This window comes from Lepidothrix coronata, unplaced genomic scaffold, assembly GCF_001604755.1.
Source record: "Lepidothrix coronata isolate B3197 unplaced genomic scaffold, Lepidothrix_coronata-1.0 Scaffold188, whole genome shotgun sequence".
NCBI lineage: Eukaryota > Metazoa > Chordata > Aves > Passeriformes > Pipridae > Lepidothrix > Lepidothrix coronata.
The window spans coordinates 1823443-1849164 of NW_016690368.1; the positions used below are offsets into that span (position 1 = coordinate 1823443).

General features: G+C 41.1%; 1 long non-coding RNA gene across 2 annotated transcripts; it reads left to right on the forward strand.

Moving 5' to 3' along the window:
- Positions 1-330: 330 nt before the first annotated feature.
- On the forward strand, positions 331-24029 carry LOC108505356. 2 transcript variants are annotated; one of them, XR_001877468.1, is made up of 3 exons: positions 331-425; positions 21707-21761; positions 23879-24029. It is a non-coding gene; the product is annotated as an uncharacterized LOC108505356 (long non-coding RNA). The 2 variants fall into 2 exon arrangements; XR_001877467.1 differs by lacking the exon at positions 331-425 and adding an exon at positions 16639-16687.
- The last annotated feature ends 1693 nt before the right edge of the window (positions 24030-25722 follow it).

Genomic DNA, 25722 nt, shown 5'->3' on the forward strand with positions numbered 1-25722 from the left:
AGCAGAGGCTGCTGTGGCAGCGCTGTCCCTGCGGCGGCTGTTCCACCGAGCAAACGGAGTCCTTCCTGCCCCGGCCGTCTGCTTGGCTTTCCCTGGTCGATTTTTCAGGGGAACTGCCCGCTGCCCGCCGCCTCCGTGTCTCACTGGGTCCCCATGTCCTCGGGGATGGCGGCAGTTACTGGTTCCGTTGCGACCCTGGCCTGTCCGGGTCCCGTTCCCAGCGCAGGTGTCAGAGCAGCTCACTCCCGCTCATCTGCTGCTCTGCGGGAAGCCTCGCGAGCAGTTCCGCGGGAAGTGGCCCCGCGCGGGCAGCAGGGGGCGCTCGCTGGCCCGACCCGGCCAGCACGGGCGGTCCCGGGGCGCGCGCCCCGGACCGTGAGGGAGGTGCGGCTGAGGAAAGGAAGGAGGAGAGCAGACAAGTGCAGGTTTGTGGTTTCGATAACTGGGGCACACTGTTAACTAATGATGAGACTTCACTGTGGTTTTTATTCTGGGCACATGCTGGTGATGGTGGCTTGGGCTGAACTGTACCTGCTCAAAGACTTCTTCCAAGTACTTTGCTATACTTCTGTTGATCTGGACTTGAAGACTGCAACTTATTGTTTCTGTGGATAACCTGTGTATGCTTATCTTAAGTTTAAATTGTCCTGTTTGTATATATGTGTTTAGGAGAAAGCAGTCCTTTTTTCTTTTTTTTCTTTTAATTCTGGTCTGTTGATGTACATACACACCGATAGTGCAAATAGCCCTGGATGTTATTATGAATGGATATAAAGGACAAAGTTGTCTTAAAAATGTCTTACACAGACTGTTGGCTTCAGTAGGGCGAACTCCTGCAGTGCCTCCATGGTGGAACATGAGGAATAATAGATGTTTGGCTTTTTTAGTTATGTATGCCTGAGAATTTTTGATCCAGGAAGAGGTCTTTCTGACATTCCCTGCAGATGTCACCCAGTGGTCCCTGTACTTCTATCAGCAGTCCAGGTTTTATTCCGTTAGATAACTTAGGAGTTAGTTCGTGTGCATGTAATGGTATGGAATTTTTCTCTCTTACTGTTAAATAGCTTTACCTATGGCCTTTTTTCCCTAAAACCCCACTGCCTTAAGTTTCTCATTGTTCTGCTGATGAAAATGTTTGGTAATGGTGTCACAATAGTTTCTGTTCTGAGTGGAGGACAAAGGAAATTGAATTCTGCACCTACAGTTACATTCCCATTTCTCACCTTTCTTTGCAACCACCTCACAGTTCCGTAGGCATGCGTAAACCACTTTTTGCAATTTGCTAAGTGTCCCAAAGACTAACTTCTAAGTAATCTTGGACACTCTGATTGGTTAATACTAGTTAATAACAAGTTTGCTAAAAAAAGCCAGCTCGGGTAGTATTAAAAGATGCTTTAAACCTCTATTGTACCCAGTTCTGGAGATGGATAGCAGACTGATCTGTATTTAATAAATGAAATGTCTGAATTCTATGAAAAAAAGAATAGCATGGACTTTCATTCATGATACTACCTTTCATTCAAGGATTCTCTTTGCAGAGGGGAGTCCTAGAGATACTGGATGTCCTTTGATTAAAGTTGTCCTATTTCTGGCTTGCTTTGCAGCCTATACCTTTTCACTGATCTCAGTCCCCTTGATGCTTCCTGTTTTAAACACTTAAATTTTTCATTTGCTGCTTCTGTTTGTTTTGAGAGAAGAAAAGCATATGTGTAAGCAGCAGCTGGAGAAGAAAAAGGCAAAGTCTCTTTAGGAAGATAGAAAATTACAAAAGTAAAATTTCATACTGAAAGACTAAATGGAAAACAATAGATATTTATTTTTAATATAAAATGTCAGCTAGAGCTCCTGTACAGTCATTCTTTAGATCGTTATGATTTTTTTTTTTTGTAAGCCCACTTCCATAAACAACAACTTTTTTTTACTGTAGGTGCTGCTGTATTATTGCTTAATTGTACTTATTTGTTCTTTAGCAGGAAGCTTGGGGGGTTTTTTCCAATGCTTTCTGGTAAGCACATAAGGGGCCTCAGTCCCAGCTCAGGTGGTGCGAGAGTGACTGCCAGAGTGCCTCCTGGATGGTCAGACAGGGAAGTTTCCTTATTTTCATGGCTAGGCTTCGCGAACGAAGATTTGGGAAGGCTCTATCCACATTTGCTACAGGCACGCTGGTGGCTTATGAGGCCAATACGTGACAGACAAATCCGATTGCAAAAGGCACAGCAGAAAGACTCCTTAGATGGTGTATTCTGCAATACACGGTTCTTTCTGCGTTGCCTTTTTTCCTCGAGAGTGATCCTGCGAGTGTTCTCGAAGGAGACAGCTGCGTTATAGATGGTGTGTCTCCAGGCCTCCCGATTTGAGGCCAGAGTAGACCAGTTATGGTGATCAATATGGCCAAGGCTGAGATGTTGTTTCAGGGAGTCCTTGTATCTTTTCTTCGGGGCTCCTCTCATGCGGCAGCCAGTGGCAAGTTCACCATAGAGCAGGATCTTAGGGAGGCGGTGGTCCTTCATCCTTGAGACGTGCCCTGCCCATCGCAGCTACTCTATAAATAAATAAACAGTTTTATCAAAAGATCAGGCTATAGCATTTTACCTTTAATAGTTAAAAATGATAGAACAAGCCACAGCAAAAGGCACAAAGAAACAAGGAGCTGACTGCTACCATTCTTTCCAATCCTGGTGAAGCCTACCATCCAAATATGACTGTAAAAGACTGATGACTTCTAAGCTTACCAATACAAATACACAACAGCTATAGATGCGGACAATATTTAGTTATTTTTCAAGAGTTCCTGTTTGGTCCTGACAAACAAGATTTGGCCACAACAATCCACGAATCTCATCTTGGCAATGCAACACGGTGTGCCTGGAGATTGACTCAGTGGGCGTAGGGTCGCAGCAGTCTGTGCTGCAGTACATCAAATCACCCAGGACTGGCTCCTTCCACAGTCAGCCTATCTGATCTAATTTAATTACCTTACCTTGGTGTCTTTGCTAAGTAATTAATAAACTTTACCTTGTGCAAGGACCAGTTCAGAAGCCCCTATGAGGTAGAGTATAACAGCTCAAGTGGAGCACTATGCTATACTATTCACACGGCCTCTAGTTGTTTTGAAGAGACACCTCAACCTGCAAAATGCTGTGTGAATGCATCCAATAGTTGGCAGGCCACTTAGCTTTGTCATAAAGACAACATCTATCTATGTAGTGAGGTGAGCACAACAGAAAAAGAACACTGAAAAAGAAAAAACGTGGTAGACAAAGTTCTTGTGAAGGATGAAAAGGGACTTACTTCAGCAATGCTGCAGACCCTAACGCTGCACATGGGTAGATTCCAAGAAATTCTCCCAAACTGTCATTATGCTCAACACTACCCTTGTGTGAGATACTGTGCCTAAAGGGCATAAAAACACAGCTGAGCCAGTCAGCTGATAGCAAGCCCTCTGGCTCTGTAAGAAAGGAGATGGGATGCAACAGGGTAGACTGGGATTTGAGTCAGCTCCTCTGCTGATGTGCCCAGCATCCTGTTCCAGTGGAACACCTCTCGACACTGCCCTAAAAGCATACAATCTAACGGACTAAGGGAGCTCTGGGTATTTCACCACTAAAGCTTGGCTTCCTGACGACCAGTTTACATGCACAGTTCACATGCCTGAGAGCAAGAATGAACTCAGTTTGGGAGGACCGCATTACAATGTCTCTACAGCAGCAGGACGGATGTAACATTTCTGCAAGGCATTCAAATATTACAGAATGGATGGTAAAAAACAGATGTGGCTGTGGCCATTTCTGGGAAACAAAAGTGTGAACAACCAGCTATTTTTAATTTATCGAGTTCCATTCCAGTCTAAGCTGCTGCAGACTGTGTCGATATTTGTGTCCTTTTTTGATCTCTTCCCTCACTCAGCTTATGCTTATGTGCTGAAAAAATCTGAGCACATGATTACCCCATCCAGGCAACATGCCTTTGAAATGGCTTTTTAATCTAGACTCTCCACTCCCTGACAGACTGAATTTTGCAGTATGTCTGTATTCGCTGTCTAGACACTTGAATATGCTAACCTCTAATTTAGCTCTCCTTTACTGACCCATGAATTTCCTCCCTGCTGTGGGTCTTCTGGCTAAACTGGAAATGCAACACACTCATTCTGCCCTATACCTGGCTGGTGCAACTGCATTCATACAAATCTGACCAGTGAAGTATGTACATGTTCCTCATTTACAGAAATGAGGAATCCTTACACTAAAAGTTTTGTAGCACTCTCCTAACCCTGGTCCCTTCTTTGCGGTCTCCAAACTCAAAGACCAGCATAGTCCTTTCCTGAAAGGGATACATCTGCAGAGACAAGGACATGATCTTGTAAGCAGAAATAAAGAATTTCATACCCAGTTATGCAGACAGAAAACAATGGAAGAGTCCGACTGAAATATGAAAGGGAATGCAACATACAGATGTATCCCAAAAGCAGCCATACTGCCTCAAATCCCAAGGTCCACCTAACCCAATATTGCCCTAGTATGGGGAAAAAAAGGAGATAAATGTTTAGAGCAGTGGGCAACATCCTCTCACAATTCCCGGAAGTCTGATGCAAGGCACTTTCTCTATAGCCTTGTGGATTTTTCTCTATGACTAGTTTTTGAATAAATGGCATTTGCAGCATTCAGACAGAGATGTAATCAATGTACACAGACTAGAACTCACAAAAGCCATATCACAAAAGCTGTATATCCACTTTTAAATAGCATGTTTGCATCACAAACACTTCCATATGCCTGAAGCATAAAAGATTTGCTATCTGTGTCAGTTTCTAGAGATGGCTTAAGAGGCAAATTAGCATTATCCAATTGCTTTAAAGTCTTGTAGAGGGACAGTTCACACAAAGACTGAGTAATGGCTCCTCTTCCAAGCTGAAATTCAGTATCAGTTCTGTACAGTTGTATAATACCCTAGCATTGTATGTAACCCTTTAATGCAGGATTCTGCACTGCTAATTTCAGAATATCCTTAAACTCGTTGTCTCTGCCCCCTCCCTGCACACCTATGCTTCTCTATCCCACAGCAAGTACCACACTATACCATACAGCATGCCCCATGCAGTAAGAACAGAAGTATAAAGTTTGACTGCTTGTAATTTAGACAATATGATTCTTCCACTTGTGTACCAGCACATCAGTTTACAACTCCTGCATCACAGTCTATGACTTGCTGTCAGTTCAGTGAGACTACAGCAATTCTAATGCGTCCCACGTGTTGTGTTTTCCCCCTCAAATTAATATGCTCAAATTGATTTCCCTCACTTTAGGGTGATAGATGTTCAAAACTTATGTAACTAAGAATTTTATTCTCTACCTAGTTTGTTTACATTATCATAACACATACATCACTAGAGAAAGAGAGTACCACCAGACTCCTTAACCTGAACATTCATATGTAGATTCACTCTCTCAGGCTATCACAAAATAAAAGTACCTGAATAAGATAAAATGCAACCACGGAAGGATTGCACACAGTGTAACTCCTACTGTGCACATCTTGATTCTGGTTGAGATAAAGATTTTTATGAAAGAGCCACAAGATAACTAATTTCATTTGGAAGTCAGTATCCAAGCCAAAGCCTACGTGTTGAAGTTAAAGAATTAATTAAATTCTTTTAAGGATCAGGACGTCTGAGACTCTGCTGTGGGAAACCTGGGGTGGAGCCTGTGAGGAAATCTGGTTTGACTGTGTCAGTGCGGGGGTGCAGCTGCAAAGGGGCCTTGGTTCCAGCTCAGGTAGTGTGACATTAATCTATCAAATAATGATACAATTTAGGACTTCTCATGATGGAAAGATTTATTCACAGATCACCTTCTGCTTTGCTTTTTGCTAGATTTGCTTTCCCAAGCAAAGTCTTACTAAAGGGTTGATAAAGGCTACATTTGAAATAATTAGGGACAGAAGATCTTGCATCTGCAGAAGCAGCTCTGGAGTGCAGCAGAAGTGTATCCACACCACTCTCATTCACCTAACTAGTCATGCAAAAACTAACACCACAGTATGCAACTTACACTTTGTGTACCTCTCTTCGGGAAAGCTTTTCCCTTCTAATGCTTGACCACAATTAACTTTTCTAGTCATTAACAAGGCCAAAAAGAGGAGTGTCTAAGCTACTCATTCCCTTTCAGGTAACCATACAGGAGGTGTCAAAATCTGATGTGTTTTTAATGTCTGTTTATGAATTATATCTTTAATTCCAGAGCCTAATGCTAGTTACCTGAGTGCCTATTTGTGCCTAATAATAAAACACTAATTTTTTGAGAACTGAAGTTCTACAGAACCTAATGATTTTGCCGGGGAGATAGATTAATCAACAATCGTCGTTTCAGGTCTTAGAATGAAATAGCTGATAAATATTTTAAATATTTATTTAGAAATCTTTTAAGAAGTTTTCTCTAGTCCCCTTTTCTCTAGTTAAGATTATATATATGTGATCTATAACCTTTAAGAGATTTAGAGTAAAAACTAAGGTCATGCCTTTAATATCAGGTTGCCTCAAAACATTGCAAATTGAACATCTCAAAAATTGAGGCATGAGAATAGCTTTTCACTCTTACACATATGTGATATGAATTTGTACATATATCTGCATGTGTGTGTACAAGACAGGTCTTAACTGCACTCGTGCATAGCAGCATTGGCTACAAGCAGATAAGAAGGGGGAAAAGCTGATGTGATCGCAATAATTCTCAAGCTTTTACATACCATTTTGCAATCTTTTACATCCCCCTTTTTTCCTTGGTGTTTGATTTACTAACTTCACCCACCAGCCTGGTGTATTTGGACAGAAAATAAGCTTACTCTTGTGCTTGCTCCCAACACCTACACAGTTCTTGTTTCAAGGCACTGAAAATACTGCAGAGTGAACTCCTGTGCATGGTTCATACTTCTGAACCTTGTGGCAGTTGGAATTTCCAGCTGTTGCCAGTGCAATTGGGTGGGAAAAGCAAAGCTGGGGATATATTAACTGGCTGTTAGTAGAAATCCTGACAGGCAGATACCTTTGCACATAATTACATTAAAATAAGCTACTTGAATGCTTATATTCTTATGAGAGCACTCCTACATGACAAGTAGTTGATATTTTATGTGTATTGGTTCTACTGTGAAGTCTGCAGGGGAAAAAAAAAAGATTTAAAGGTGAAGCAGTATTTATTAATACTGTAGGAATAATAATCTGCTTTTAGGAGTGAAAAACATGACACATAACCTTTTGAGTGCCTTGATATGCTGTTCAGTATCCTCAAACCTCACATAAACATTGCTAAGATTATAAAAATATAAATTAAGGGAACAACCTGATTCTGTGTTTTTCCCCGCTCTTCCCCCTGCCTCCACAGAAAAACCTCCACCGAAAAATACTTTGTCCTCTAATATACCACATTGAACCATATCAAGTATTTTTTCAAACTCTCAATACTTCTGTGTTGAAATTTAAGAAATTTACACAAGGGATAATTAAGCTGTGAAATTTCTTGGATTTAAGTACATTGCCGAATAATTCATGGGAATTTTGAGCAACTAAATAGCTTGAGTTTTTAGTACATATTTAATTACTTAAATTATATGGTGTTTGTTCTGTCATGAGTATGACCTTCTAAGTGTGAATGTCTTAGTCAAATATGTAACCTTTAGTCAGCTTGGAGGCATTTGATGTTTATATTTTTAGTAAGGATTTGTGGTAATGAGGTGGAGCTGTTGAAAGTAGATATGAACAGTAAAGTATGATCGAACTGAGTTTGCTGTTGAGCTTAAAATATGGAGAGAAAAAAAGTATTTCTGTTGTATGGCTGGAAATAGCTCTGCAGGGAGAGCAGTGTGGAAGGGTCTAGGTGGTGAGGCTGCACCTGCGTGGCCTGGGACATGGCCAAAACCCTAAATCCTCAACTCTAGAAATTGCTGTCATCTTGAGGCCGCACTCTCTTCCACCCTCTGCAGGGTCACTGCGGATTTGGGTGCTGGTATTTGTTGAGGGAAATGCCTTCTCTTCCTTCTGGGATCTGCTGAGTTTCTGGGCTTAGGGCAGAGCACACAGTCCCCAGTGAGTCCCTGCTGCAGCTTGTGTGACCTACTCATGCAGCCCACAGCACCTGCAGACTTTGCTGGGAAGGGGCTGGGAGGTGGCAGTGACAGGGGAGGTGGCCTTGGCATGGAAACGCCTCTCTTGTCCTGTTCCTGGACTGCTGTGTGTTTGTTCTCTCTCCATTGCCTGTGCTTCCTCCTTTGCCATTCCTACATGCTCATGAACACTGGAAAAATAATTTTCTTTGTAATTTAGCACCTGGGAATCCTATCCCTGATAAACTTTAGCATTTCCAGGAAGTCATAGGTACTTCTCTTTAAAATATAATGAGTTTGTCTTTGTTTTCTCCTTCTCTAATTGGCGCTTTCCATTCTAATAAACCAACACCCACAAACTATGCAGCCACATGATCTTTTCAGGTAATACAAATCGTCATTTCCAGTTCAATAGACTCAGTTAATTGTGCAAACCTGCAACACACCCATAAAGTAGCTATCAGGTTTGTTATGCAATGATGAATCATGAAGGAAATGTGGAGTGTAATTAAATGTAGTGATGCAAAGATAGTAGTATGAAGCCAAAATCAAAGTATAAATGATAATCATCTGTATTAAATGTTTGTTTCTGCATGTTGTTTTCAGAAATTACTTAAATTATAAGTTATCTGGCTGCTGCACACATGCTTGGCATATGTTTTGACAAGTTAAAAAATGACCTGCAAACCTGTAAATAAGCTGAACCAAATCTGCTATCAAAATAGTCTTTTGAGGAAGGAAAGGCATGTGGCTCAATCTCAGACTTGGCATGCAGGTGCTTTCTAATTCTGGTGTGATTTCCCAGGTATTCTGGTCTTGTTGGAACCAATAGTTTCAAAGTAAAGCCTCCATGAAGCTTTTGTTATTAAATGATTTCTAGTAATATAGGCCTTTTTTCCAAGTTACTTTACTTTTCCACACTCTAGCAGGGAAAGATGCTGTCTGTATATTGATGGAGAACTTTAGGCTTACATAGAGGACAGGTTTTTTGCTGATGGGTTAATGATTTCTCTTAAATACTCTTTTTATAACTTTGAAAATAAGCATCACACACGGAAATGCTCACATGCGGAGACCTGGCGGCACATTACTCTGTAAATATATTATTTTGTCTTTTTCCCAAGCTGCTCGCTGTATATGCAAGTATTTACTTATTTACTTGCCTAACATACACAACTAATGCTGATTCTAACCTCTGGCACAGTTGTGGTAAGTATGTTAAGAATCGTTTTTCTTGTCTGTCAGATGGTACTGTGTTCCAGTGCAGCAGGTGACAGCAGTTCAGCAGCATTGTCTCCTGAGTCAGGTGGCTGGCTCCCAAAAGGCAGCCCACATTTCAATGGAAAAGAAAGATAATCCAGAAAGACGTGTATTGAAAGTAACATCCTTTCTGAATCTTGTGTGTGCGTGTGAATATCGAGACAGTGCACTAACTGAAGTTCTGAATTTGAGTCTTTTGTTTGGCTGTGAATCCAATTCCATTTGTGTGTGGGAATAAACATAACATGAGAAATGCCCTTATGGGTCAGACCAACAGTCCATCTAGGCCATTAATCAAACTCCTGTCGGAGCAATAGGAAAGTCTACTTTGAGGAAAGCTTGCAAGCCTAGTTGCTTTTGTGGTCCAGTCCTCCTGTGCTCCCTCAGGAGCCACAGCTGTCCCTGCCTGGTCCTGTATTTTCTGGCTACAGATCAGTTTTTCCATGCATTTGTCTGGTCCCATTTTGAACCTGCTGAGTGTGGCTGCCTCCACAGCTGCTGGTGGTGGTAGCAGGATCTGTGAGTTTCCTGCTCACAAGTGTAAAGAAATGTTTTCTTTTATCCGCTCTAACCCAATTTGCCGCTATTTTCTTCAGGAGCCCCTGCTTCTCCAATTACAGAACCTGGCTTGTTTAACATCTTTATGAGTTTTGTTAACCTGGCTCATAATCCTTCCAGTCTCCTGTACCCTTTCTCTGCTTCTGATGGAAATTGAAGCCCTGTTGGTCTCTCCTCACAAGCTCCCGTTCCTTTCATTTTTGGCTGCTGCCCCAACTTGAGCCACTGGTGTAGGGCTGTTGGGCATGACTTGGCTGTCTCTTTTCTGAGTTGTAACTGCTAGTTCTCAGTTCAGCATTGCATGGGCCTGGCTTACATTGATTTTCCATAGAGGCATTAGCTTGTGTTATCTGTATTGAAGCTCCTCTGCTTCCTAAAGCAAGCAGAGGCCATAGGAGTTACTTTCTCTGCAATGTAGAGTAGTCAATGTAGTCAATGTATTGACTTTAAAATGTTAACACCATTCCTATCAAGTTGATGTACACTGATAGTTTTGATGTATATTTTGCTTTTACAGAAATTTCTCTGAGAAATGGCAACAGCCATTACTTTTTTGTAATTATTGTGTTATTGGTTGGAAGGAAAGAAAATTAATTTATTTACTTTTTTGTTCAACTCCTTCAAGTATAAAAGTATATACCTCTGCTAGAGGGAGCAGCCAGCCGATTACTTTGAAGTACAGTGCGTTAGGATGCTGTTCCTTCTGCTGGGGTGGAGCACCAGGGCTTCTCAAGTGCTGAGCAGGACCATGGCTGCCAGATTTCAACAGTCAGCAAGTCAGATGTTTTCAGATTTTTTAGTTTTCTTTCTGGGCAAATTTCCAGGAGTTGGTGGAGGATAGGCTTTATGATTTAAGGCTTGGAGGTTCTTAGAATAAGTTGATTATGGGTTATTTTAAAACAAACACACAGTCTAAGGAACGCGTGGCTTTAAGCAGTGTGTGTTTCAGTGAAGTCACCAACAAAGGTGCCCCTTCAGGGCAGTGCGAGCTCATGGTGGCTCTGAGGGACTGGTCCAGCATGGCCTGTGTCTCCATGTCCAAGGAAGGAGGAGGAGGAAGAGGGCCTGGAGTATGGAAGCCAATCATCAGCCTATTATCTGTGACAGATCACTAGAGCCAACTGCTGAATCCCTAACAGATGGTGGACAAAAGGTGAAGGTTTCTCTACCCCATTTCTAACGTGTTTTATTTCCATGTTTGCTAGTGGCTTCTGTTGGAAGCAGTACACAGGTATGGAATTGTCTAAGGTGTTCTGTATTATATAAAACAAATCATGTTTGTTGTAAACCAAAATTTATAGTAGAACACTAGAACACATTGCCAGGTAGGGTTAAACTGGTTTTTGAGTAGGCAACCCTACTGTAGGGTGCTCAAGAAGAATAATATTGGCAAGCATCCCAGGGATAGTGCCTTCCCTACCTGTTTGCTTGCTAAGGAATTGCTGGTGGTACCTGTCACATCTCCTAGTGCTCTTCAATACATGCTTTGAAATTGCCATGCATAGTTAGGACAAATTAGACTCAGCCTAGTTAAATGAGCTTATTTTAAGCTTTCCCTTTGACTCTCTGATGTTGCATGGATAGCGGAAGTCTCCACCTGTATTGGTCTGTAATTCACTTCAATACCAGGTGGCTGGGCCAGACTGGAGCAGGGCTTTGCATCTTGCCTCAGAGCTCCAGGATGCTGTGATTCTCCAGGTATTTTTGCTATATGGCATTTTCAGAAGCAACTTTGCTTGTTTTAAAATGGAGATGCCTAAGAATATTCTATGCCATAAAAATTATGTTAAGTGTATTTAATAACTTTAATTTACAGTTTCTTGGAAATTACTGCAACTGTTCCATTGCTATCCGTACTTGAGAGAAGCTGGAGCAGCTTGCTTGTACATCAGATTCTGGTAGCTTGCATTTATTTTGTAAAGAAGATATCAACAAGGTTATTTGGCAAGCAAGTGAGCAGGACGAAGTGTCATGAGAGTCACTATTTCTTGGTGTCAAAGTGAAAGGGTTGACTTGATAGTTTGTCCTGATAGCTGAGTAACTCTGAGTCACCTGAAGTAAGACTTGACTGCTGTAGTCAAGGTAGCTGGGATATCCCAGTCTGTGATCTTTTTTGTTGTCCTTGAAATCCTTTTCCCCTTGGGTGGGGGTGGGGAAGCAGTCTGTCAGGACTTTCCTCACATTACGATTAATCCCCTTGGAATTACCTTCAGGGATGGCTTACACAGCTGGAGTACATCTGCCATCTGCCCAAAGTTCTGTAGAAATTAGCACATGCCACAGGAGTCGTGGTAGTATTGTCTCACAGTAGAAGTTGTGGCTTCATCTGCACTGCTATGTCTGGTAGTCTCCAGAGCAGGAACTGAAAACGAGGTATTTGCTGTTCATGGTGTCTGCTTATGAGAGATTTTTTGCGACACCCTGGGGAATGCTTTGGAACGAAAAAGAATGGACTCCAGTGCTGCTTGTGGATGCAGTTACCTGCAGAGTGGAAAAGTGCTGGGCATCCTTCATCTTGCACCAAGGAATTCGAACAGAAAAGGTGACATGGGATCTGTCTTTGCATGCACCTCCAGGCGTCCTTATTGCTGAGAAGTTTTAAGGAGTAAACTGATGAGAGAATGAGAGCACAACATTGCAGGAGGATTTCTAAGCAAAAGGCAGAAAGCTGTTTGAAGCGTAGGGCATGCTGTGTTGAAGGTGAGAAGTCAAGGGCGAACAAAAGGAATGAGGAGACAAGTAGGAGTCAGATGAGAGCAGGAGTTTGAGAAGATGAGTATGCCACTATGAAAGTTAGAAAACTAAAGGAGGAAGTTGTCAGAAGAATTTCTGTGGTTGAAAAGACCATTTTATCAGCAGCAGCTGGATGTGTGTAAAGGGGAGGACTTCCTCACAGTGAAGCAGTCTAGCATTAAAACCAGCAGCTCAGAGGGGTTGTGCAGTCCCTGCACAACTTGGAGGGTTTCAAGACCAGACTGAATCAAGCCCTGAGCAACTTGGTCTGACCTAATAGCTGGTGATCCTTCCTGGAGAAGGATGTTGGACTAGAGACCTCCTGAGGTCTCTCCCACTGTAAATTGTCATACAATCCAATTTGTTCTAAGCACAAGAAAACAGAAAGCTTTAGGAGCACCTTTGACCAGCCTGCTCAAATTCCATTTTTCCAGATGTGACCCAACCCAGAATACATGTACATTGTTTGCTTCTATAATAGTTAAAACCAGCACAATGTTTAACTTTTCAAAAGTTCCCTTTTAAAAATGCTAGCATGATGATTTGCATGTATTATTGTAAGGGTTTTTTTACGGCAGATGAAGCTCTCTTAAAATTTCTTCCCAAATATAGGAAGAAGATATCTTCCCAAATAAGGAGCTAAGGGCAGAAAGTCCTGAACAGCTGCCGTGTTTAAAGACAATGAGTTTCCCAACTGCCAGACCCAGCTGCTGATAATGTGTCCCAGGAATTTGTTTGAACACTTAGTTTAACTTTTATTTTTTTTAGTCAGCTAGCTGTGGCATGGCTGAAGAAATGTTTATAAACATCTCAAGTTACCACGAAGTTGCAGGATTCTCTGTCTGGAAATAAGTCTGTTCAAACAGCCTGGATTTCTGCGTATGTGTAAGCCTGCAGACTCTTACTTGGACAAATAGTAGGAGAGAAAAGGACATTGTTCACTTGGCTGTTGTTTGAGGTTGAGTCAGGAAGGGTGGAACAGAGCGAGCAGTTGGCCAAAGGTGAGAGTGCTGAGCCCCTCCCGACACAGGCTGGAGGCTCTTGGCACAGCAGCCTCTGGCCCTGGGGATGCTGGGGAGACTGAGCGCTTGCAAGACACAGCCCAGCATCTGACTCAGAGTTTGGAAGGGACTGGGCTGGTTGTAGTTGCTGCAGAGCAGTGCATTAGGCATGCTCAAATGGAAAGTGAAATTAAAAAGCTGTATATGAAGTGATCTTTGCTTCTAAGATGTCAGGAGAGCTGAAATGCATTCTGGCAATCTGGGAGGGAAAAGGTTAAGCCACAATACTGCATGTAGTGTCACAGTTACAACCTCACCTGGGCCTCTGGCCAACAAAGCCGGTATTTCAGGTTGGATAGGATTCAGAAGAGGCTACTCCTCTTCTTAAGTATGTTAGATCTGGCCGCTGTCTCTGAAGAAACTAGACTGCAAAAAAAAAAAAAAAGAGAGAAAAGCTGAGCCTAGGTGTCACCTTCAATGCTGCTTTTCTGTGGAAACAGGGAAAATGCAGCTGTACTTCTGTGTTTAACTGACTGAGAGAGATCATGCCATGGGAATTCTTCGAGGCTGCTGCAAATTTGGCTTAGATGGGTTCCAGGGCACTGCCAGCCTTCTGAGGACCCTCACTCCAGTTTTATCAGAGGGGACAGTCCACAGGTGCTTTGTGTTGGTAGGAGTGCTGAGCAGTCTGCCCACAGTCTTTTGCAAAGGATTACTCCAGTCTCATACTACCTGTAACCTCACAATTCTTACTTTCATTTGGCTAGGTTCTTGCAGTACTGTGTATTTAAAGCACCATTATAAGTAGTTAGAGAAATTTCCTTCAGTACAGTAAGCCTTTGTGGGTAGGAGGGCAGCTTGTATCTTACCTGTAGTGAAGCTGTTCTCTAAAACTCACATTAGAGAATTTCTTAAGTACTGAAATTTCCAGTTATGATTGATCCTGTCTCACCAGCAGTCCTCTCCTGTGGTCACCTGTTGATTGTCCTTGCTGAAAGATTAATTTTTCCCAGTGGTAAAACTACTACCTCAGGCATTGGCCCAGGTTATGAAGTGGGAGCTGTTAAGAGGCTCTGATGTAAGTGGTGGTTGTGATTTTTCCATATCAGAGAGAGGCATTGGAGCCAAGGGGATCACTTAGAGTACAGTGGGTGTTGGCCTTTTTGGCTGAAAGTGATGGGGAATTGCACAAAGGAAGTTTGATAACCAGGTTAGCTCTCTCTCTGTGAGGAAAGAAAACAACTTAGTATTTGCTGAATTCTAACATAAACATTTATGTTATCTATTACATGTAGGACTTTTTTTTTTTTTTTACATCCTTCTTTAAGGAAGTTGGTATTGAGACCTCCCTTAGGCAAGACACAGAAATAGATGTATTCTTTTTTTCGGTCCAGAATATCTACTCCTGTATTGCTACTAGCAGTGGAGAGACTACCTCTTTCTGTTCTTATGCAATTACTGCCGTTATTCCTTGTGGTGCTGTTAGGAATTTAGAGCAGTTACTTGGATTGAGCTCAGCACAAAACTTCTGGAGTTGTCACAGCAGGCAGTTCAAGTTTGCTTTGCAGCTTTCCCTTGCTGTGATGAATGTGTTAAATTTCAGAAATGTCCTTAAGTCGTGGACTCTTTTGTAGTTAGTCTTCCATAGAATCAGTAAGGTGATTTTCATCACTCCAGCCTCTGCTTGCCAGGTGTTTCTTATCATACCAAAATATGTGCAGTGCTTGCCATGTGCAAACTTGTGTCTGAGTGTGTTAATCAGAAGAAAAGGAAAAAATCCTTTGTGGCTGATTCCTCTGCTTGGAATGCTGAAAGCTGGAACGCTTACTGAGCCACTAGTGGTTCTGGTGACAAACCATTTCTGTTTCTTGCTCAGCTAAGAGACTAAGGAAATGGAGAAGTTCTGTAAGGAATAATCAGTGTGAGGTTAATGTGTCATCTGTTGTTTTGTTGAAAGTTGACATGGCATGGTGTGCTTCTAATATTTGCCTCCTCCAACGCTTCCTAAATTGCATTCATGCACCAGTAGTGCAAAGATCCTGAGCTGATTTTTATGAAGCTGAAACACTGTCAGGCTAACTGTCTGCGTCCTTAAGGATAAGAAAATGGAAGTCCACAAAGCTGCTGTTGAGGAAGAGAAGCAGATTCACACAAACATGAAGAAAAATTGGAGATGATCAGTGATGGAGAGCCTAGAGTTGCCCTGTCTGAGCAGGAGGTGATGCAAATGACCCAATGTGTACTGATCAGAGGAGAATTCATAGGTCAGCTGTTTGCCCTTCTCCCTTGTTAGTCTGCTCCCACAGCCTTGTCACAAACACCAGATATTAGGGCTTTGTAGAAGCTGTAGCTTCACTCATGTGACTGAGAGGATGTTGAGAACCACTGATGTCTCAGCCAAGATGTCACTGCCTGTCTGAAAGAGTATGTGCAGTGCTCTAGTGAGGGTGCTTTGTTCAGTAGGGTAAGAAACTGAGATTTTTACCCATTAATATTTGTTCTTTTTTTATTTAAGCTTCTTGACCACTCTCATGTAACTGTATAAATTGTAGAAGCTAGAGAAGCATTAATCCAGGTTTGCTGTCCAAATATGCACAATTTCCCAGCTGCACAGATAACAGCAGGTTGTTTTTCTTGATTGAACATGCTAATTCCTTTTATTTCCACGGCAGATCTAAGAGATCTCTGCCTGTGTTGTTGAAAAGGTAACTCTCTGGGCTTACTGGAGCTGGTGAGTAAAACAGCGCAGCTTGCCTTGCATCCTGGTCTTGTAGGCTTTCAAGTATTTAGCTTTAAAATAAGTGAGTGCATGTTTATGTTCGAATTCAGCAAATACTAAGGTGTTTTCTGCCAGGCATCTTTTATGAAAGCTGCTTGCAATTTTGAGTTTAATTTTTAGTAATTAGAAGTTTAAAATCTCATTATGTTTTGTATGGAGAAGAAAAGAGGAGTATTCTTGGGTCCAGAGAAGGCTTTTTTGCTTTTGGCAGACTAACCATGAAAGGAGGAAGAAGATGCTTCTCCACTTCGAAGTGCAAGTGGTAAGTCATTTGCTGTCTGCAGTATACCTTGAATTCTACATTCGGTTTGGAACTGGAGCTGAATAGGAAGAATAATTGGAAAGAAAGAAGCTGGGGTAGAATTAACAATTCTTTGCTAATATTTGTGGATTTGAAGCAGTGGTAGAAGCAGCTTCAGCTTCTACTGTTAATCCACAATGCCTACCACTTGAAAAAGCAGTTTTCAGAAACATGTCTCAAGGTGGTAGATTTTGAAGTTTGCCTTTCTACAGAAGGACTGTCTAAGCCAGTGAAGGCTGCGTAATTGGAAAAGTGCTGTTTGTAATTTGGTGGATTTCATGAGGGATTGGAAATTAATTCTGCAGATGCAAAGCGTCTATAGGAAACATAAGACTAGACTGCTTGACTTAGACACTCTGAATGTCTTCAGGTGAAGATTAGCTGGATAAATATCCAATGCAGAATGCATCTGTTTTAATGGACAGAGGTATGTAAACACAGAGGAGCACAGATCAGGAGCACTAGTTGATTGGGGTACACGTTGCTCCAATATCATTGACGGGATCTGGTAGGGCTGTAGCCAGCATCACAGATGTGCTTGTATTATGTGCTTAGTTTGAGAGACACTGGCTTTTCATGGAAGAACATGTGGAGGAGGGTTACACAAACCTGTAGGAGATGCCAAGTTTCTTTTGTTGTGACTCACGAAGGCAGTGGCAGCCTGTACTTGCTGCTCCCTGACTAATGCAGGGGTTATTCCAGAGCGTTCAAAGAATATTGGAGGTTACTAGTTCAAAGTTTTTATGCATTACATCATTTTGTTGCAATGATTGACTCATTTGGTCAGTTTATTTGGTAAGTAGGCAGTGGTAAGTGAGGGAACTATAACAGGGTATACCTCCATTGGCTCAGCTGACAACACAGTTTGCTCTCTGTTCTAATTACTTATTGATAAAATTTATCTCCTTTCCCAGAGGCAGAGGAGGATAGCAGTACTTGCAGGCAAGTCTGTGAGTCTCAAATAGAAAATCTCTTGGGCAAGGGGGTAGTACTTATTTTTGTAGTTAAAAAAAAAATCCATTATTTCCTGAAATCTCATTTTACATGGCTTTGTGTACAGGAAGCAATATCTGTTACCTGTAAAGCAGCATGTTGTCAGTTGCATGGAAAGGGAAAAGGACAACCTAGAAGAATTAATCTTTAGGTGTAACACGCACACTCTGGGGCACACTTGTCCCTAAAAATCTCAAATTTTTCTGAGCACAAAATCGGCATAGCATTGTCCAACTAAGACAGTTAAGGACACTTCTAATGTCTTATTTTCCCCTAGCTACTGAAGTATTTAATGAGTCTGTCAGTAGCATCAGGAACAGAACGTTGCCTGTCTTAGTAAGGAACACCTGCATCATCAGGAAGACGGTTACCTGGATATATGTCGCTAAAGGATGGGATTCTCATAGGGGAAAGCATGCCTAAGGAAGTAGGAGAATGACACTATGTTGTATTCCTCCAAATAATTTATAAATATATTCACTTTCTCTTATATTCTAATTAGCTATCATATAAGTACTCAGAATGATGAAAGTGAATGTTTGCAGATTTTCAGTAAGACTTTGAAAGAAATAGTATATAATACAAAGTACTTTTTTTTGGTCTTGGGCAGAACTCTTTATGTAGAATATAGCTCCATGTTGTGAGTTTGTTCTGCATTCCCACATAGGGGACAACAGACTGTAGACATAAATAAAACCATCCGAAAAGGACTTTTATTTATTTATTTATAAGCTTGCCCATGATGATACTACCAGCAAATGAGTTTGCTAATGCAAGGTGGCAGATCTCAAAGGGTTCAAGACTCAGGGCAGATAGCTTTCTCTCTTCCATACTCCTTAATGTGTTAAATCAAGAGGAATACTCCCTATTCTGAAGCAAAAAGAAACTGCCTTACTTTTAGGTTTCAGTAGGACCTGATGAACCGAGTTTGATTTTGACACATAAAAATATTCCAAATGGAAAATCTTTTTATTGCATTATGTATATTACTTGGCATGTTTCTCTAGATTGCAATAAAGACAGCATCTCAGCAAAGCAACTGTAGTTTGGAGCCTGTTGTACTGGGGGAATATTAGGTAATATAATATTGTTTCTAAAAGTGTTTAGGCTAATAAGCTGGAATACATTTAACTGGTGGGCTCTTTTCAGTCAGGCGTGGTGGACTTCACTGTTCATAAGACCCACCCAGGTGACGATGATTTTTCAGTCGTAGTGACATTTGTTATGAGCGTATCTGTGTTCAAACTTGCTCATCTTTGAGGATTCTGTCCACTGCTCCTGCACAGGAATTGCCTTGCAGGGTGTAGAACTGCATTAATTCATGTGTCATGTATACACTTCTGTGGGCACATGTTCTCATGTCACCTTTGGTGTCTTCATGAGTGAGTGGAGTTAGGCCTTTGTGAAAAGGGAGGGTAGAGAGAAGACTGACAATCTAGGGTCACCTGTATTAGCAAAAAATCAGGCAAGTTAGCTTCCTTCATATACAGTGTGGTGTTAGAACTATTTTAATGTGGATTAAAGGAATTGATTTGGTTTGAACTGATATTACCAAGATGCTGTTAAGGAGTTGAAAGACTGTGGGCATTTTAGAGGCTTATCTTATCTACTTGCCTCAGGACCCATCATGCCTTTTGTTGTGTACCCATTAGCTGAAGTAGTCAAAGTCCCTGACCTCTTTGATTTGCAGTCCTTCAGCTTAGACTGTGATTTAGAAAGCTACTTTCCCTGCATGATTTTAGCTTTTGTCAGTCACAAGATCTTTCTCTCAATGTGGAGAGAAATACTGTTGCAACTGGAGCCCAAAGCTGATTAATATACGGTTATCTGTTTCTTGCACTCTGAAAGCACTCACACAAGCAAGTTTCTCTTGCTGCAGTTTACCCCACCCCTTCTAAAAAATACCCTTTTAAAAAAAGTCTTTGTCTTCTGATTTCTGTAGTAACACAGAAGAGTGAGTCGTTTATTGCTGAAGGATTGGAACATAAGCAGTGTTTCCTTTTATGAGAGGAAAGCCCTCCCAGTTGCAAAAGTTGGGGTGAAATGATGAACATTTTTTGAGGAAGGAATATTGAAGGGTCTGCAGATAGTATTGAACACTAGTTTTGAACAGAAACATGCACACGGATCCTGCCTGTGTGGTAACAACCATCGTGAAATGGGAGACTATTGACTATATGTTCACCTAAAGTGAAAACCTGTGTGCTGTTCTTGCAATGAGCTGTGAGAACATCTTGAAGTGTTCGCTAAAACTTATCCCTAACAAATGTAAACTTTCCCTGAGTCCAGTGTCGATTTTCAGGATTTTTTTTATTTATTTATTCCTTCCCTCTTCCTTTGTCAGTTGTGTGAATACCTTTATGGTTAAGAACATGTCTTTGCTGTCTAATTTTCTCTTGTTCAAGATTGTCAGGAGCTTTGGGAAACAATAGAGAAGTAGAGAAGGATGTAGAGATTTCAGTGAGACTAGGGAAGCACAAATTGTCATAACAAGGGGAACAGTGGGGAGAAGCATCCCTGTTTGATGTACAGCAGAGATCAGATGCTGTGTCCAGATTGAGAAGCAGACACCTCGAGATCCTGCTTCTCCAGTCATCCAGGTCAGAACAGAGCATGATCTGTCTACCTGGTGGTGCACATACTCTTTTTCTGTCTATGGAAATGAAGCAGAGATGGAAATTAATTGCTAGCACATGCCAAACTCTTCCTTCAATGTAGGGTCAAGTCATGGCTGGAGCAAACATGCATTGAGACTGAGCCTGTTACAGACTTTGCTTAAACAGAGTTTAAAAAAAGGCTCTTTAGGCTGCCTTGTAGACAGCATGGGAAAGAAAAAAGTGATTAATATTTGTGAAAAAGTTTTTGTGAACATTTTGTCTTTTGTATATTCTTGCTTTTATTGCCTAGATGTCTAAGCAGGAAGAGAGAATTCACTGTTAACATTGTGATTGAGGATATTGCATAAATGTGGATATCAGGGAACAATTTGTGGCTTTTTCAATTGTTTGTGAAGTCTGTTTTTAATGTGGGAATGCTTGAATTGTCTGCTTTCTCCTTACAGGGACCATTGAGCTTTTTCTTCCATTAGCTAGTGGAGAGGAGTATAGATAATTTACTTTCAGCAAAGGGTGACCTAGCATCATATCAAATGACTGTTAAACACTGAACGTGCTTGAAGAGGGGGAGGAAAAATAAAGAGCTTTGGTTTGTTTGGATCATTCTCAGACTTTATTTTCTGGCTCATTTTCTGAGTTTACTCCTTAACTTGGTTTATCAGAGACATGTTCCCAAAAACTTGCTGTCTAACCAGACACAGTGACGCAGAGGTAGGCATTGTTGCTTCAAGGCTGTGATTTTTGATGAACAAATATTTCTTGCCTAAAAGGAAGACAATAACCTAAACATGAAGCATTTTGGTAGCAATTTTGCATTATGCTTTTGTCACTAGTAGAGGAAGTGCCTGAGGGGAAGACAAGGCTTCTCCTGGACTTTCCTGTTTTGTGCTTCCTGTGGTCAACTTAAAATACAGTCCTAAATTATGTTTAGAAAGTTTTTAAAGAGGCAAGGTTAGCAAGAAATTACTTTGAACTTTACATAGGTGGTTGAGAATCAGCGCTCTACATTTCTGTGTTATTGCTACCTCAGTGAAACTCCCGGCTTCTTTTTGGGAACAGGGAATTTCATTGTGAAGAGCGAACTGATAACCATTATTATTTGACAGAGCTTAAAAGCTTTAGTCCCAGGCTGTGGTTGGATATGCAGGAGCTGTGGAAGCTTGATCCAACAGGCACTTCTGCCAACACTGTGCCAGAGTTGGTGCGCACAGCTGTGAACCAGCAGCTTGGAGAGCTGGCCATGCTGTTGGACCTGTGTGCTGTGAAAGAAAAGCAGTGAGATGGTAGAATTTGTGTCATCGTGTACCGATTGTATATCCCTGCAGTTCTTCCCTTTGAATTTCTGCGGGTTTATGAACACACTTCTCTGCAGGTACAGATCTTGTGGGATGGGCAATGCAGAGTGAAGCATCGGATGCGTTTCTCAGGTAAGGGTGAGGGCAGTGTGGGTGAACAGGCTCTGGTCTAGTCTTGACTGCAAGTTCTGCGGAGTCACCTGGGAGTGAAGGCCAAACCAGTCTCGGTCTCTAGCACCGCACTGTGGTATGCAGGACTCAGCGTATTGGAACTGCTCAAGCGTTCCCTTTCCTGCTCATTCATTTTGAGTCTAATGCTTTGGGCTCTCGGTTGCTGCAAACCACAAATGCTAAGGGATGGCTTTTCTACAATCTGTTTAATTTCTGAAGAGCTGATTGACAAGGTGGTTGGTATTTTCTATGTCACAATGTGTACTCCAACTCACATTGCTTATTTTCAGTTCAGTTTGCCTCCAGCTGCAAACATGCCTATGAGAGTATGAAGGTATATTTCAAAGGCATTGCTAATCCCTCATATATAGCTGTAATTGTAGCAGCTACTTTTTAAAACAGATGTTCTCTGGTGATTTGTGCCAAAAGTGTAACCAGACTTGGCTGTTATACTATTAAACACCAGGGTATTTTATCAAGACCGTCACAATTTACTGCCATTGTGCTGTGGTTACTAAAAGTAAGTAAAAACATACTGCAGTAGTATCATAGTATGAACCTAGATTCCACAAACTTCAGAATCTGGAGCACTACATTCCTCCTCTGTGGTTCCTAACCATCTTTTTACAATCTGAAAAATTAATTCAAGTGTAGTTTTACTCTGATTTCATCATAGCAGAGGGGAATGGCCCCTTAATGGTTTCTGACAGATTAATAAAGAGTTTCCTTGCTGCTGCTAAGAAGTAATCCCCATATGAAAACCACTACAGAATCTGTTTTATAGTTGTGCCCATGTCCTTCTGGCCTCTTCTGTGAATGCATGAATAATAAAATTAACTTCTCAGCACACAGCATAGCCATGATTGAGGAACAGCCTTTCATTTCCAGATTCCACCTACATACTATCACAAACCACTTACTATAAAGAACAGGCATTAAATGATGAACAGGAGTAAAGCTCTAGGAAATATGAAATTTACTTTTAGCTTGCTTAGAGTGTGCATTGCAGTAAATAACTGTAGCACATGTCTAGGAATTATATACTGTTTGATGATGTTCACTTTATAGCAGTACTTAGCATGCAGAAAGAAGTTTAACATAGATATGCCTTTATTAGTACTCAGTTAAGTTTCTGAGGGAAAAAAAGCCCAAATAAAAAACCTCAAACAAACAAAAAACCAAACCAACCAACAGAAGATAAAACCAAACAAAAACCCAAACCGAGCTCATAAGGTGCCTGAAAGCCCTTTACCAGGTGTAGATAGTATTTTAAAAATATTTTGCCATATTCATTCCTAGGTGTCAGCAACTGATAGATAATATTAATTTTTGTAATAAATAATTTTGAGTGTTTATGCTTGTAAACATAACAGTGTGGGGGTTTATTTACTGGTCTAACATCAGATAACTGTTATTTGCATTCAAGTGTGTGGCAATAGGCTGTTGGAAATATGTCCATCATGTGTGTATAAAAGTAAATATGGCCAGTGAAACAGTGTATGTGTTTGTCTTCAGCACGCTGAGCCTCACCTCTCTCCTTATCATAATATATTTTTAATCAGTCGACAACAGTGCTTGTGTCACAAAGTAATCAGTCTTAGAAATAGTTTTGATCTTGAAGGAATCCTGACAAAAGACTCTGAGGTCCACATAGATAGTCTGGAATATGAGTCACTTCCTAATTCTCTGACTCATCCCCATAGATGAACAATTTTATTGACTTCTAAATAATTGCTTATGAATCATCTGAAGGACTATAAAGGAAGATGTATGGCAATCATTTTCATGCCAGTGCTTTTCTCTGACTGTGGTAGGATATTAGTGAATTGTAATCAAGGGAGAAGAGCAGTTGCATGAACATCTACAGGAGCACTGGGACCTCACAGAGAGTAGAATTCGTACAAAACCTGAAATTTCTTTGCTCTCTTTTTCTTGTTAGATTTTTTTGGCTTTGTGTTACCTTTTTATGTTAGTATTTCTTTCCTTGAATCATTAGACTGTTATTCATGTCTCGATTATTACATCTTTGTCCACAATTTGACCCTGTAAAACTTGTACACTTTCTTACGTCTTAACAGCAGTCTCAGCACAACAGAGTCCAGGCTGCACACCTAGGCTTTGGATCAGAGCCTGAATTTCCAGAGAGCCAGAAGTGGGATCCCTACTGCACTCTTCATTTTAATGGTGTCTGCACTGTAAGATGAGCATGAGATCTCTGTGCTCTGCAGAGTTGGGGTTTCTTCTTTACGAAATATATTTGTTTGTCTGTGCTGCTACTCCTACATGCTCTCAAATTTCCCTTCTGAGAAGGTTCAAAAGATGAGGGACAGTCTCCTAATGGAGCACAGCTCATTTCTGACCACCTGTTTTTGTGAGAGCATGAGCCACTACTGTTTACTTGGTGTCATTAAGCTGTAACATTCAGCTCTGAAAAGCTGTATTTACAGTCAGCCAAATGAAACACACGTATTAGTATATAAAGCAGAGGGCTCATCCCTGTGGCTTTTAGAATAAAATATGGTAGTATCTTCTAAAAACCACTGAGGATGTTTGTTCCTGTTTAAATTCTGTGTTAGCCAGGAGACTGAGATACATGCAATTCTTGAGTAAAATGGCAGATATCCAATGTTCCAAGAAATCTTGCTGACAAATTTTTTATTGTGTCATGGTCTTATCTGAGTCACTTCGAAGAGAAATGAAATATCTTTCGTGTTGTACGTTATCTGTGGTGACACTATGAGCAAAATTCTAAATCTGCTTGTATTATCTCTGTGACAGGAGGTCAGTACTTTTTTTACATATTACGAATTTATGAATGCAGTACCATAATAGCCCTGTCGCATCTCAGTTACAAAATAAAACTGAGAGCGATTTGGTGGAATTAGAATGGAATACAGTAATATAATAATAGTAATATAGTAATATTAGTAATATAATAGCACTCTGTATCCTATTACCCATTTGCAAGTCATCAGTGATGGTGTTTCAGTCTCCACATATAACTTAAAATGCTGTTTGGCTAGGATAGTATGTGATATAAGATAGTTTGTATAGGAAAATGTTTTCTTTGCTTACATGACAGTATTAACGTGGGAATGAAAATCCTACTGACTTGACAAAATATACCCACAGTCATATATGAACTTGGAGATTATTTGAAGACTTCTGACCATTTTGAAGTGGAAAGCCTAGTCTGTCTGATCCGGTCTGGTCTGTAAAAACCTGATCTTTGCTTAGTCACTTAGAGGAGTCAGGACTTCACTGGTACAGGTTGCTGTGAATGACAAAGCTCTTATCCAGTGACTAGAAGAGTACTTGTGGCCGGAATAGCTGGCCCGGGAATGTTCCCGTCAGCTTTGTGAGGAGGAGTTATGAGTCATCTCCAGGGATTTTCTGTGCATCACTGAGTTATGTGGCCGACTGTTTATAGACTGGACAGTTTTCGAGAAATCTGTGCTTCTCCAGTCAAATCCTGTTGCTGTCTTAGGTCAGTGATAGATTTTGTAGTTTCTTTAAGGAGTCTGGGGGTTGAATACATGCTTGTCATCTTGGAAGAATGTACAGGTTGCTCATCCCATGCTTTTAACCAGCTATAGAACAAGTACTATTTACTTTGTGTGAGCAGAAGGTGGAAGGTTTGGTTAATACCTGTCTGCTCCATTAGCTGTGGTGGTGGTTTTTTGTCATTCCCTTCCTCCTCCCCAGTTTGGGATTTCCCTGTGTATTCCAGAAAAGGTCTGGTGTTTTGGTTTTGAGGTTATAGTCTTTCAGGAAGCTGAAATCTCCCAGACTCTGCAGCCACACCAGTCTCTTCAGGTCCTAGAGTTATTGTTGAACCTGTGAACTGCATGCTGTGCTCAGGAAGAGAAAAAGCAGGAAGGATTTGCCTGTCCAAATATAAACTTCTGCTTTGGAGCTGGTT